Source organism: Panthera pardus, unplaced genomic scaffold (genome assembly GCF_024362965.1).
Source record: "Panthera pardus isolate Hobbes unplaced genomic scaffold, ASM2436296v1 HiC_scaffold_2, whole genome shotgun sequence".
Taxonomy (NCBI): Eukaryota; Metazoa; Chordata; class Mammalia; order Carnivora; family Felidae; genus Panthera; species Panthera pardus.
In genome coordinates this window covers 33,435,506-33,449,818 of record NW_026526765.1, presented here as the reverse complement: position 1 = coordinate 33,449,818, position 14,313 = coordinate 33,435,506, and the positions used below count along the sequence as shown (strand labels likewise).

The 14,313-nt window shown below is 41.1% G+C and overlaps 1 long non-coding RNA gene across 2 annotated transcripts in view; it reads left to right on the top strand.

The window, feature by feature from the left end:
* Positions 1–2,225: 2,225 nt before the first annotated feature.
* Positions 2,226–14,313, top strand: part of LOC109275854 (uncharacterized) — a 44,073-nt gene continuing 31,985 nt past the window's right edge. Inside the window, exon 1 of one of the 2 annotated variants that reach the window (XR_008423691.1) lies at positions 2,226–2,332. This is a non-coding gene — a long non-coding RNA (uncharacterized LOC109275854). The remainder of the gene's footprint in view (positions 2,333–14,313) is intronic. The other variant, XR_008423692.1, reaches the window with a different exon arrangement.

Here is a 14,313-nt window from a genome sequence, read left to right as displayed (position 1 = left end):
AAATGACACTGATAGCAACAGCAAACATTCAGGAAGGAGCATGTCCCTTCTCCTTCTGCCTGTCACTAGCATCCCCTTAGTTAGTACATCTGATTATGCCAGAACCAGACTGGAAGCCATCAAGCAGAGGTGAGACACGTCCAGAGTCCTGGCTGCAGCATCGCAAAGCAGAGTGTGGAAAGATGGGTTTGGAGCTGAGAGATGTAGGTCCAAGTTTGCAGAGCCATTTTTTTTTCAGATTTGAAAGATTAGTCAACACTGGAAGCTGGTAGAAAGGGGGTAAAGAGGAAGTCTTAATGAAACTCAGAAAGAAGCAGAGGAAGTGGGGAAGAAAGACTTCTTTCAAGACCAGGAAGTAGAGTAGAATGAATGAAGTTGGTGGATTCCTTACTAACACTGGATATTTTTAGCCCTTGAACTGAAGGTTTTGAACTTAAACACTTTGGTTGGAGATAAAGGCATGTGGGGGAAAACCTTACCTTCTAATCAAGGAGGAGCTAAAAAGACCCAGGTGGGAATTTCCTCACAACCTGGGGCAGCTGCTGGGACTGCATCGCTGTTTAAATTCCACTAATAGGGAACAAGTGCTATTTATTATATGCTCCTGTTGTATGCACTGAAGGGAATAGAAAAATAAATATGAACACATGTATAACTAATTATGTAGCAATCAGTGGATAGGAGTTTAGGGAACAAATAATTTATACCCTGTACTGCAGTGTTTCTCAACATATTTATTTCTCATTGTATGTCTGCCCCTTGAAAGTGCCCCTTTCGGACACTTTTTCCTAATTGTTCTCTTCCCATAAAATTTTCATACCATAGATATACTTAACTATACATCTGTCTATATAGTGTGGCTGGAGAGACACAAACCATTGTAATGCCGAAGGTTTCCCCTTCCCACACCCTGCAAGAACTAATTTACCCCCTTGAGGGAACACTGCCCCACTAAGAATTCACGCCACAGCGGAAGTCGTAGATGCTCCACCCGGAAGTCGTAGATGCTCCACCCGGAAGTCATAGATGCTCCACCCAGAACTCCGTCAATGGTGGTGAACCTCTCCACCCAGCTGCTTTGGGCGTTGCCCTAGGAGAACTCTCCAGAGGATTGCCCTAGACCCAGTGGAGGTTTTATCCGTCTCAAAATCCCATCAAATCCTCCCCACATAAAAAAGCTGTACCTACTTACAGTGAGGTACAGAAGGCTGACCTTCTGTTCCCTGCACGGGCTCCTGTAGGCCTCTAGTTGTGCCAAACTGGAATCTGGCCCCTCAGGCTTAGACTCCAGAGCAAGCAAGGAAGCTTTTTTCACAATAAGACAGGGGGTGTGTTTCAGTCCATTGTCTGCGCAGTGCCCTGGGGGTCCGCCGAGAACTCTCAGATGATTATAGTCCCACAGGACCCAGAGCCAGGCAATCACTTAGTGACCCCTGGGAAGCAGCCGTTAAAAACCAGGGCACCAGGTGTGTCTAAAAGCTCCCCTCAGAGGATATTAGTGTTCTGGAGTGTGGCAGAAGGAAAGCATGAAGTTGGAGTCCACCAGCTGAAATGAGGCAGAGGGAGAATATATAGATGTTTCCTGGGGGGAAAAGTAGGAGGGGGGGGGGCGAAGCCCAGGGATAAAAACAAGAAATATTTTAAATGGAATGGAATAGAATAGAATAATAAAGAGGGTGCCTGCTAGCTAGAGTGAGGCCAGGGGAGAGCTTGAAGATATTGCCCACCAGCCGGCAGGCCTCTAGATGAGTGCTAAATTAGATGCCTGCTCCTCAGGCCATCACTTTGAGGTTAACAAATGAGCCTCTTTCACATAACGTCTGGGCATCTAGATCTGCTTCTTTGCCAAGCTGTGGGGAGAGTGAATCCCAGTGGGTGACCCCTGTAAGAGCTATTTGTCAGAGAGCTATAGTCTTGTGGGCCTTGTGGATATGGGCCCCAGTGGCTTTTAAAGCTGGATGTTTTGAGGGCTTGCCTCTCAGGTACAGGTCTTAAAAGTTGGGGCTTCCCAATGTGGGGTTCAAACCCTTTTCTTCTCAGGGAGAGAAGTTCCAGGTTCTGAGATCCCCCCTGACTGTGGTAGCCACCTGGGGGTAGGGCCTATGGTGAGACTGTGTCCCAGCCTCTCCTACCAGCTTTGATGTGGGCCTTCTGTCCTTTGTCCAATTAGGTATGATCACATAGTTTTTAGGTTCTTTTCAGAGGAAGTTGTTTCATATTTTGCTGCAGGTTCCATTTGTCTGTGGGGAAAGGTGAGCCTAGGGTCCTCCTACATCACCAAATGCAATGAGAATTCCAAGAAGCTCCATCCTAAAGGAAGAGTCCAAGCTAGGTGAGTAGGGATGAGTGAATGAAATATATTTGTGCACATCAAAATGGGAAAAGATGTAGACATTTTTGGAGATGGTGAAGAGGCTGTGTATTCAAATTAAAGAGTAAATCAAAATGAGTGAACATGGTCGCTATTTCAGAGAATGGTTATTCTGTTTTGCAGAGAGATTAGGAAATTTTGAAGTGTTCTGGAGAAAATAAAAGCAATTCAATTTGTTAACCTCAGGGAATGATTTACTGAGAGGTTGCTTACTTACTTACTTGGAGTGAGGGAGGGGAGACGACAGACAGAGGCAGGCACTTCCAGACCCTGATTAAGTGGGAAGGTCAGACAGACACACACATGGAGTAGTCCAAGAGTGACAGAGGGTAGTGTAACAAAATGTAACATTGTGTGGTTCCTCTGTGCTGGCTGTAGGATTGTAGAGAAGAGTGTGACTGATGTGGTTGACTGATTATGCAAATCCTGAGTGATAAAGCAGGGCAAAATAGAGATAAAACAGGATTTGGAACTTAAAGCCGTTCATAGTATAAGTCACATTACCTCCTTATAGGCTGTTGGGCTGTAGCAGAATGAGGAGTGGGTGAAAGCAGATAGCTATTTGGACAACCTTTTCAATAGTTCTCTGTCTTCAGAGATCTGACATTTCCAGAAAAAGCAAGCCCAGAGTTTGTCAGATGTTCTGCTTTTGGACGAACGAGCTTCCTGTTGAGTTTTGTTCTCCTTCTTTTTGGCAGAAAAATCAAACTCTGGCTTATAGATTGAGAGAGCCAGTGAGAAAACTTCACTGCACATCCCTATGGTTAATGGCCCTGAGCATTTGAGGAAACACATTTATTCCAAAGTAGTAGAGGACAAAACAGCCTGTTGGAAATAAGAATAACTGAAAGGTAGTGGATCAAAGCAAAGGAACCATGGACGTCTAGAAAGGGTGGGGTTAAGGGAGTATAAGATTAAAGAGAGAAAATGATAGTCGATGCAGATTCACCTTGAGGCAGATTCTACAGTTCTTGCTGATTCTAACTTTTTATTCTTTCTTAAATTTGTCCCCATCTCTCCATACTCATTGCCACTGCCCCTGTTTGGATCACAGTTACTGTTCACCTGGACTATTGCAACACTCTCCCAGCTTGGCTTTACTGCTCATGCCTTGCCACTCTCAGCCTGACCCCAATTCATCTTTCACTCTGCTGCCAATGAGCTTTCTGAAATATTCATCCATTCATCACACAAATATTTGTGAAACACCTCCCATGAGCTAGGCACTCTACTGGGTGCTGGTCAGACATTGATCCGCTAACCATACATGGCCTCTGCCTTCAAGGGGAATGTCCTTAATGGACAGCTGCAAACAATGAATAGGGTTTTGAAGACCAAGTGTGAGAAGGGTGCCAGCACCACGGGGGTCATGGTGTGGTTGGGAGGAGGGAAGGGGCAGGATCTAAAAGAACCTTAAGAGACCGATGGCTGCAGGTCATGTTAGAGCTTTTAGTTATTAGCTGAAAGCTATAGAAAGGCTGGCCAGATGAAGTTTGTTGATAAGAGGAGATCTGAGTTTTGCGAAGACCATTCTGGCTGCAGAGCTGAGAAAAGTTTGGAGGGTGCTATCTAATTGTATCTCTGCCTTCTCTCCTCTCACACCATCCCTGAGTTTTCAGGTTTAAATCCTGGCCCCTTAGTTTAGTGTTCAAAGGCTTTTAACAGACTGACTCTGCCTCCCTGACCAGTTCCATCAATTGTTGGATCTCTTCTACAGTTTATACATCTGGCTCCCAGTCAGAATTACCTGGGGACATGTTAAAAATTCAGATTCTCAGGACCCATCCCCAGGTATTTTGTTTTATTAGTTACAAGGTTTGACTTGAAAATTAACATTTCTTTTTTTTTTTAAGTTCATTTATTTTTAATTTTTTTCAATGTTTATTCATTTTTGAGAGAGAGACACAGAGCATGAGTGGGGAAGGGGCAGAGACAGAGGAAGACAGAACCTGAAGCAGGCTCCAGGCTTTGAGCTGTCAGCACAGAGCCCGATGTGGGGTTCAAACTCACTAACTGTAAGATCATGATCTGAGCCGATGTCGGACACTTAACCGACTGAGCCACGCAGGTGCCCTGAAAATTAACATTTCTAAACAGTATCACATGCTGACAGTCTAGACCAGGGATGTCTAAACATAACTTCCTGTGAAAATGGAATTTTCCCTTATCTGTACTGTCCAATATGGTAGCCATTAGTCACATGGAACTATTGAGCACTTGAAATATGGCTAGTGCAACTGAGAAACTAAATTTTAATTGTAATTAATTTAAATGAATTAATTTAAACAGCCACCTGTGACAAGTGGGTACCAAATCAAACAATTCAGGTCTAGACTCTAGTGTGAGACATTTCCTGAATCATGGCTGTACTCAATCTGTAGTTCTCAATCTGTAGGGTCTAGGCACGAGTTCCCCATTCCAGGAGTCTGTTCTCCCCTAATCATCCTGTCTTCCCTACATGGTCAGCTTCCATGAAGTTTACGGGTCTCTCCTCCAAGAACATTCCCTTGACCTCTTCAGGGCTGGATTAGATACCCGTCTTCCAGTATCGCAAATTTATGCCTCTTTGTATTCCCAACACCTTGAGGGCTGCCTGGATACAGAACTGTCTGTACATACTTGTTGTATAAGTAAATAAATGAAAAAATAAAGAACGCTAAGGTGTAGAATCACTTAACTGAGACAGGCACAGGTAGATACTGATAATTAGAAGGACTGCAACTTTGCTATATGGAACTCCACAAAGCTGACCTCCAGAGAATTAAACTGTTCATGATCTTTATTTGATAGTGGGGTCGATGTCATGTCTTCAATCTGTTTGTGGTTCAGTTAGCTTTGCAATGTGCAGGTGATGGCATGGTTTGGGGAGAAAAATTTTGGAGCCAGACTGCCTGTATTGAAACACTGATTCTGTCACTTACTAGCCATGTGACCCCAGGGTAGATGTTGTTACTTAACATTTCTTTTACTCAGTTTGGTCATGTACAAAATGGGTTAACCATAGTACCTACCTCTCAGTGTTGTTAATGAATTAATATTTGTAAAGGGCTTAGGACAATATTTGACACACATTAAAGAATTAAGTGTTTGTTAAGTAAATGAAAAGCAAACTTAGCTATTGACTCCATTAATATCCCTAGTTAGTGATCTTGTATCTTGATCAAAAGGGGACTTAGGAGAAATGTAGGCAGTATATATTCTTTCTTTCTATCTTTCTTTCTTTCTTTCTTTCTTTCTCTCTTTCTTTCTTTCTTATTGGTTTTGTAGATGTTTTATTTATTATGCCACTTCTCTACTAACTTTTTTTATTTCAGGTTTTTATTTAAATTCCAGTTAGTTAACATCTAGTGCAATGTTAGTTTCGGGAGTAGAATTTAGTGATTCATCACCTATATATAACACCCAGTGCTCATCACAAGTGCCCTCCTTAATACCCATCACCCATTTAACCTGTTCCTCCACGCACCTTCCCTCCAGCAACCCTCAGTTTGTTCTCAATAGTTAAGAGTCTGTTTTGTGGTTTGCCTCTCTCTTTTCCCCCCTATGTTCATCTGTTTCATTTCCTAAATACCACGTGTGAGTGAAATCATCTGATATTGGTCTTTCTCTGACTTATTTCACTTGACAAAATACATCATTAATAATTAGCAATCACCATGTCTTCTAGGACTCAATCAGGATGAGAGGGAGAGATAGCATTATGAACATTGAGACAGGTTCATGGTAAAGAGCACTGCTCTAAGAGTCACTACATAGACTGCAGAGTGTGAGGAGTAGGTGAGAAGGAGTTCTGGAAAGGTAAAAATGAAACAATCAAGTTTTAAATAAAATCTGGGGGGATTTTGATGTAAAGGTAAGCTTTCTGTAAAACACCTCCTTTCAGATATCTTATTACTTTTTCAATCTAAGCCTGAAATAGATTTTGGAAATAGAATGTAAAGTAAACTTCCATGTCTTCTTTCTCAAAGGGTTGCTAATGGGCATTGGATGTTCTCTCATCTACTAAAATTATGACTCTTTCCTACTAGCACCCTTCTTTCTCTTCTGGGGGGAATTTCCTCCTTGCCATTGTAGGTACTCTTGGTGGGGAGGAAGTCAAGGTGCCCTGTCCGCCTCTGGGGGATGGACATGGATCTAACACAGGCTAATCAGACACTTTCCTCTAGGACTTTGAAGTTTGAGGGAAAGATATGTGAACTGGATTTACCAATCCAGTCATTCATTACCTTGATACCTAAACTCCATGGTTAAGTAGTTCCTTAAGGCTTTGGGCTTAAGGCTTTGGGTTTGCCCTTATTCCTGAATTGGTTCTGGAATTCTGGCTTATTCAGAATATTAGCTACTAAATACACCTCCAACAAATTCCAGGTTGTGTTTACATTAGCCAAAGTTAGTTTTTGGTGTAAAGGGTCTAAACTGATATGACTCCATATTCACTTAAGTCGTGACCTAATGAAATAAATGTTGAACTTTGTAATTTTCCCTCAAAGCACTATGTTTGAGCATATTCTTTTTGTTGACTCTGAAGTAGAAAAGGAAGTTGCAAGGTTGCAGTGATGGGACTTTTTGAAGTGAAAAGGAGTGCTAAACATTTAGGGATATCAAATAAGAAATACAGACTAAAAAGGGAAATTATGTCCCCAAATCCATCTCTAGAACAGAAATCTGCAAATATTTTCTGAAAAGGCCAGACAGTAAATAATTTAGACTTTGAGGGCCATACAGTCTTGATCAAAACTCTTGAACTCTGCCTTGTATCACAAAAGCAGCTATTGACAATGTGTAAACAAATAAACAAGGCTCTGTGCCAATAAAACTTTATTTACAAATATAGGCAGCAGACAGGATTTGGCTCATGGACCATAGTTTGCTGACAGTTGCCTTGGAATTGTGCCTGGTATATGTCAGGCATTTAATGAATATTCATCAACTGGATGAATGAAAAAAGGGTCAGTCTCTAGGAATGGCACAGTTCCCATCTGATGACTTCTATTTTCTTTGAGTATTAGCAGCAAGAGGTCAGATATTGACAGTGGAATAGAGTTGGGCTTTGAGATCCTTAGAGAAGTTCTGAAATAACGGCTGGTTGGGGACAATGTCTGACTCCAAAATCCAATTCCTGTAGTTGGCTAGGAATAGCTTACTGGAAGGGAAAGGAAAGGAATTAACATCAAGAGTTCGTCATGAAAAGCTCTTTGGAACACTGGAAACAGAATTATCTGAGGTGTTTGTTAATAGATGGGGATTCTCAGGCTCCTCCCCAGACCTTTTGAATCAGAGCCTCTGAATGCACTGCTATTTTCATCAAGGTCCTAAAGTGATTCTTATGCAAATTAAGTTTGAGGACCAGTGGCTTGGTTGATATCAGCAACTTAAAATATATTGTATAATCTTCACAACAACCTTATGCAATAGATATTATTAGCCCCATTTTATAAATGGAAATACTGGAGCTTAGAGTCACAGAGAGGATTGTGCAGTCACATATATAGTAAGTGAAAGCACAAGGTTGCACATCTGCACTTGTCTGCATTAAAGTCCACGATTCCCCACTATGCTTTTCTGCCTCTAGCAACAACAACAAAACGAAAACATGGATTAAATTCTTCTAGGACGTTATTTGGCTCCATCTGTGAAAAGATTGAAAATACTGCTGAGGTTCAATTTGAAAATGAAATAGCTGAAGATGAAGCATTTTGGACTGAGATTTGAAGACTGTTGTATAAACTAAGGACAGACAGTCCTATAAAAGTATAGTCCCTGGGATGAGTGGCGGATTTGGAGTAAGGAGGAGTTTCTTTGAAATGTGTCATATTTTTGTTTTCAGTGTTCTAGCACAACAGAGATATGCTAGAGATATTTTTCTGAGGCTGTTCCTGGAATCAATTTGATGCAAGCTCCTTTTGATGTGTAAAGAGATAAACTAAAATTCACTCATGTTGTGAATAACATCCAGATTGGCTCCTTCTATAATCATGTTGTATCTTATTTTACCATGCATAACATATTTAGTTCCCCTGTGTTTGCCATGCCATCATTTCACAGAATTGTATATTATATAGGCTATGTTTCAGTTCAAGTGGGGTAAACTTAACTGCCAGTTGTTTCCAGCTATGTACTACCACCACATTGAACTGGGACTTCTGTGCTAATTCCTTCATGCAGGCCATCCCTTGACCAGCAAGCCAGCTGGAAGCAAATAAGCATAAGTATGATTTTCCTCCATCCAGTGAGGAGCTCTGAGATAGGGCTTGGTGAGATCCAGAAGGTACAAGAAAGGACCATGTGAATCTCCTGGAAATGAGGCATAGTTGGGTCCTCTTGCTCTTCCACTGATTGCTAACTTATGTGTATCTGAAGTTGTACAAGTTCGTTGCCTGGCTAACTTTATTCCAAGACTTAAAAGGCTTCTGTTTTTGTTCAATATTTGGAAATACAAGGCAACTATGAGAATTTGAGTATGGAGGAGGATCTGGAATACCAGAGGAGTAGCGATCTATATTAACTGTAAAGAAAATGTGCCTGTTCTGAACAGGCAATATCTATTCCATTTACTTATATAAAAGTAAACCCTAATCAGAAAGACAGAATTTACTGTACAAATTTAATAAAATTTAAAAATAACTCTGATTATATGCAAATTTGGGTTTATGGGATACCCTTTTGAAGGTCACCTTCCAGTATGATGTGACTCTGCTCTTTTGAAATAGTTGATACGTGCCGAATTGCACCTTAATTAAATTCCCTTATGTGTTGTTGGATTAAAAGCACCATCAGCACTTCATAAACTGTATGTAAATTTTTTAACAGAAATTTGAAACATTGTACACTGGCTTTTATTCAATACCCTCCCCTCTTTCCACAAACTGCTGTCGGTGGCTGTGTGCCCATTTAATACCAGTCTAGGCAAAGCATAGATGGAAAAAATCACATCTATTACCAAAAAAAAATCATCCAGTATAATATGTTCCCCAATTATTATCCAAGTAGTATATTGTGTGTTATCTATGCCAAGGCTCAGCTTCTTTTAGCATGGAAAATCGAGAAAGGACTAGACAGCCAAAATTATAGTGTTTACAAAGGACAACTTTATGAGCCAGAAAGAAACTGCCCTACATTCCTGCCAATGGCAGGAAAGAATGCCTTCCTCCTAAGCCCAGCCATAAGGTTCCATCTGCCAGGTGATATTGCAGTATCAAGGAACAGATGATTCCATGGTCTGCCCTGATTTTCTTACCCCACAAAGAGTCTAATATATAACATATAACAGGAGGAATGGCTGAGAACTCTTGTACTGAATGAAACCTGCCTGACCAAAGATACTGCAGGGTCAATACCCTGCTGATAAATGTCCTCTGGAAGAAGTAAGAAATTTCACAGTACCTTACTTAAAGGGACATCCAAAAGAGCTGCCAGAATTAGAGCAAGGAGAAAACTCTTGGCTGAAAACAAGTCTTGAGACTCCTCTTGAACTTTTATCCTTAAGAATACAGGTTCTCCATTTTATGAACATCTCATTTGGAATTATTCTGTATATAAGAACAAGTGGCTCACGTCAGGTAGGGGCAGTGGAAGGAATAGTTAGTCTTTGCACTCAATTAGAAACAAAACTTACCAGATCCTAACAGATGTCTGGAAACAACAGACCCCAATCAAGTAGAAGGAATGTAGACAATTTTTAGCAGTGAGAAGTCAAGCACCACAGCAATGATGTTTTGTAAGAAGCAGTAAGAGTTCGCATGATGGGTACCATGCCATAAAGACTGGAATCTGGGCCAGGACTCCAGATTGCAGGAGAATTCTGGGGAGAAAGATAAAAATCTCTGCACCAAAGGAGTGAAGTTAGGGAGCAGACACAGGAAATAGCACAATCGTTTTCCCAGAGCAGGAAGAATGTCTTAGTAATTTTGGGGCCCCATTTTCTAGCTCAGTGCCTCAGGAATAGGGAGTGCATTTGAAACTGCTGATCACTGTATTCACTCTTGAACAACAATTCCCTTTGGTTTCTGTGGCATTAACTTATTCTGTTATTCTTTAACTCCCTTGGCCATGCCTTTTAAAAACCTCCTTTGAAGGGTTTCTTCTCACTACTTACAGGACATCTCAATGGATATCTCATTGGTACCTCAAATTCAGTGCATCCAAAATACAGACTCTCATCTCTAAACCCGAGGCTTCTCCTGTGTTCCCTGCCTCAGTGAATAGCACCATCATCTTCCCAAAAACTTAAAACACAAGCTTGGTGGCAGCCTTTCCTTTTTCATCTCCCTCAGTGTCTGCATCCAGTCACCAAATCCAATTGATGTGTCCTTCTAAATAGCTTTCAAAACTACTACCCACTTTTTTTCCTACACTGACTGCACTACCCTATTCAGGCTACCATGATCTTTCACCTACATTATTGCACAACCAGCCACTCTTCTTGCTTTTACCTTTGCCACCATCCAAAGCATTCCCGCTAGTGCAGCCAGGCAGAGCTTCTAAAAACACAAATCTAACCATGCCTTTTTCTCTGATTAAATCCTTCAGTTCTCCATTATTCTTGGATTTCCACATTAAGAATAAAGTCCTGGTTTCTTAAAATGATTATAAAGCTCTTTTTGATCTGGCTTCTGATTACTTCTCCAGCCTCCTCTTTCAACTCCTTTGTCCTTTATGTACCCCTCAGGCCTTTTCCACTTTATTCTAGAAGCATATTGACATGAGCTGTCTATAAAAACTTCAGACCTTTGCACACTGCTGTCTCTGCCTCAGATGCTCTTGCCCTCTTTGTCTGGCTAGCCGCTATTCATTTGTAGGTCACCCTTTATATTTCACCTCTTCTGGAGCATGGTCCATGCTCCAAACACCCCATCATGGAACTTATTAGAGACTATAGTGATTGCTTTTCCTTTCTTATACTCTCTATTAGAATGTAATCTGCATAAAGGCAGACATGATCCATCTGCCTTGCTTATCATTATATTCCCAGAGCCTAGCCCTGTTTCTGGAACATTATTCTCTTCTAGTGAGTAGTGAATAAATGAGGGTTTATTGAACTCACCTGAAGAAATTTATAGACATGAGATTTGAAGGGAGAGGTTGAACATAAAAACAAGGCAACACCCCAAAGTTGTAGCCATGACAAGTGTGTGGCCTTTTTAAGAGTCCTGGAGGAACTCTGCGGTAGATTAAAAATGGCTAAAAATTCTTTGACTCTTTTCACATGGAAAGGCAAAAGTTTATTTCCCCTCCCTTTGAATCTGGGCTGGCCACTGTCAATTTGACCAATAGAATATGATAGAAATGATGCTCTGCCAGTTGGAACCTGGCATTTGAGAAGACAGGTATCTTTTACGGTACTCTCATGGAATTCTAAGATGCCACGTAAGAAGTTCAACTACTCTAGTGAAGGGACCACAGGGAGAGGCTCTGAGACTGCATGAAGAGAGAGAGGGACCCAGCTGAGCCCAGGCTTGCAGTTATTCTTGTTAAGGTTTTGGGCATGGGAGTGAAGCTGTTGGAGTCTTCTAGGACTTAAGAAACAGGCTACCAGGCACAAGTGATCCCAATAAACTCCAAGTGAGAAGAAGAATTGCTCAGCAGAGACTTGCCCATATTCTTGACCCCCAAGATTATGAGATACAGGAAAATGATTTAGGGGTGGTTTGTTATACAGCAGTAGATAACCAGAACATCCAGTGCTTCCTTTTCACTGGCTGTTAGAGATGCAAGGTAGGGAAGGGATTTTCTCAGTTCTGCCATATTCTCCCTGCAGTAGCTGGGGCTTCAAAGACCTGTCCTTGCAACTTATTTCATTCCATCCCAGATTATGGGGTCAATCAAACCCCTAGGTGGAGTGCATATAATGGCTAAAGGAATTTATATAAGCTGGTCTTTTGTTTTGGCCTAGTAGGATTCTGGTGTACCAACTCCTAATTACTCATGGCTCATTTTCCTGTACCAAGTCATTGCCTGGTATCTCAGTCCTTTAAACAGGTATTTTTTATGATAAAAATCTCAGTCTCCCAAAGACCAAATCTGTGATATCTGCTGCCACATATCTCTTATTTATCTCAGACCTTGTGGTTTCTCTGAGATATAGAACTCTGGAGATTACTTGACCCACCTCTACTTAAAACAATGTGCTTAGTTTGGGGATCCATTTGGACTTTTCCTCTCTCATTCTTGTGCTCTATTTCCCTCTCCAGTTATTACCACCACCTTCACCTCCCCTTAAAAAGGTTAAATCTCCAGTTGGTCCCAGTTGACAGTGTGCTTAAGGCTTATTCTCAACTTTGTTTCCAGATTCCTACCCTTTTTATAACAGGGTTATTTCAGTTGTAAGAGACACACATCCAACTAAGTCTCATTTAATCTAAAAGAGAGAATGTATTGTTTTTTGTATCCAACTAGAGAATGAGAGCATCCTCTAGGGCAACTGGATCATGGGAGTGATCCATGGCATTATCTCCTGATCTCTAGCATCTGCTTCTCTCATTCCCTTTTGCTATAAATGTGTCAGGAAACAAAGCCACAGAATTCAGGACTTCTATCCTTTTAGTAGGAAACAGAGAAGGAAAAAGAGTTTTCATTTTTACCTGATGCTCTGATCATTTTTAGCTGATCATTTCATGTGCCCAAACTAGAGCAGTCATCATAGGGCAAAGCACTATGGCTGCCTGGGTCTGAGCACTGTGCCCAGCACTGTGACTAGAGAGGGGCCTGTTACCAGGTAGGTGCTTGGCCTAAGGGAGGCCTCAGAAACAATGGTGTGACTTAAGGAGACCCTCAACTTGTATTTGCAACTCTTGCAGCTGGGATTGTCCAGGAGTGAGCTGGGATGGCATGGATGAGAGGGACTGTGGAGTCACGAGGAATCAACATGGGAGAGCAGGAACAGAGCAAGGCAGGAGTGTGTCCATCTGAATATGTGCCTGAGTTCAGAGCAAGGGAGTATAGGGGAAGAGTAATGTGGATTTTTCCCAGAGAGGCCAGATCTTAACCGTATATCCATTTATAGAGATTTGTTAAGAATGAAACATCAAATATAAGCATTGGAGGACTGGACAAACTTGAGATTGAGCTGTTTATTGCTGGCATTAGAATGGTTATTTCCTCCGGCGCCTGGGTGGCTCAGTCGGTTAAGTGTCCGACTTTGGCTCAGGTTATGATCTTACGGTTCATGGGTTCAAGCCCCGCATCGGGCTCTGTGCTGACAGCTCAGAGCCTGGAGCCTGCTTCAGATTCTGTATCCTCCCCCTCTCTCTGCCCCACCCCTGCTTGTGATCTGTCTCTCTGTGTCTTTCAAAAATGAATAAACATTAAAAAAAAAAAAAGAAAGGTTATTTCCTGCAGGTAATTCTGTTTTATTTGAATTGTGTTTATTTACTTATACTGTGCCCAAAGGATAATGGCTGGACTTCATTTGAGCTGTTAGCAGACTCAGGAAGGAGGACCCTGACCTGAAATAGAGTATGAATAAAGATAAATATGTTTTTCTTTTTTCAGCCAAAAGCAGCTAAAGAGATGAGAAGCTATTTTCAGATAACTGTAAAATGATGAAGGGGAGGCAAACAGATTTTTTAAAAAATTCTTTTTACAAGAAGGAAATTAAATATTTTGAATAGATAGCCTAATTACCTTATTTAATAATATCTTGTTAACTAAGAAAATAAAGTGAACATGTTTAAATAAATTATGAGTTGAAAAGTTATAAAAATGCCTTTAAAAAACAAAAGCAAAGATATTGCATTTTGCAATGAGTCAGAAACCTTCTGTCTACTTTGTTCGTTAATGTGCATATATTGCATTACTAAATTGATTGTCTAGAATATCCTTGCCACTTTATGGATTAAAGCTTAAGCATCTGTATAAGCCTTCATTGGTAAGACAATTGATTTTAGAGTCACCTATATTAAATCTTGGGATAATGCTATGTTTACACACATTAAAACAAATAT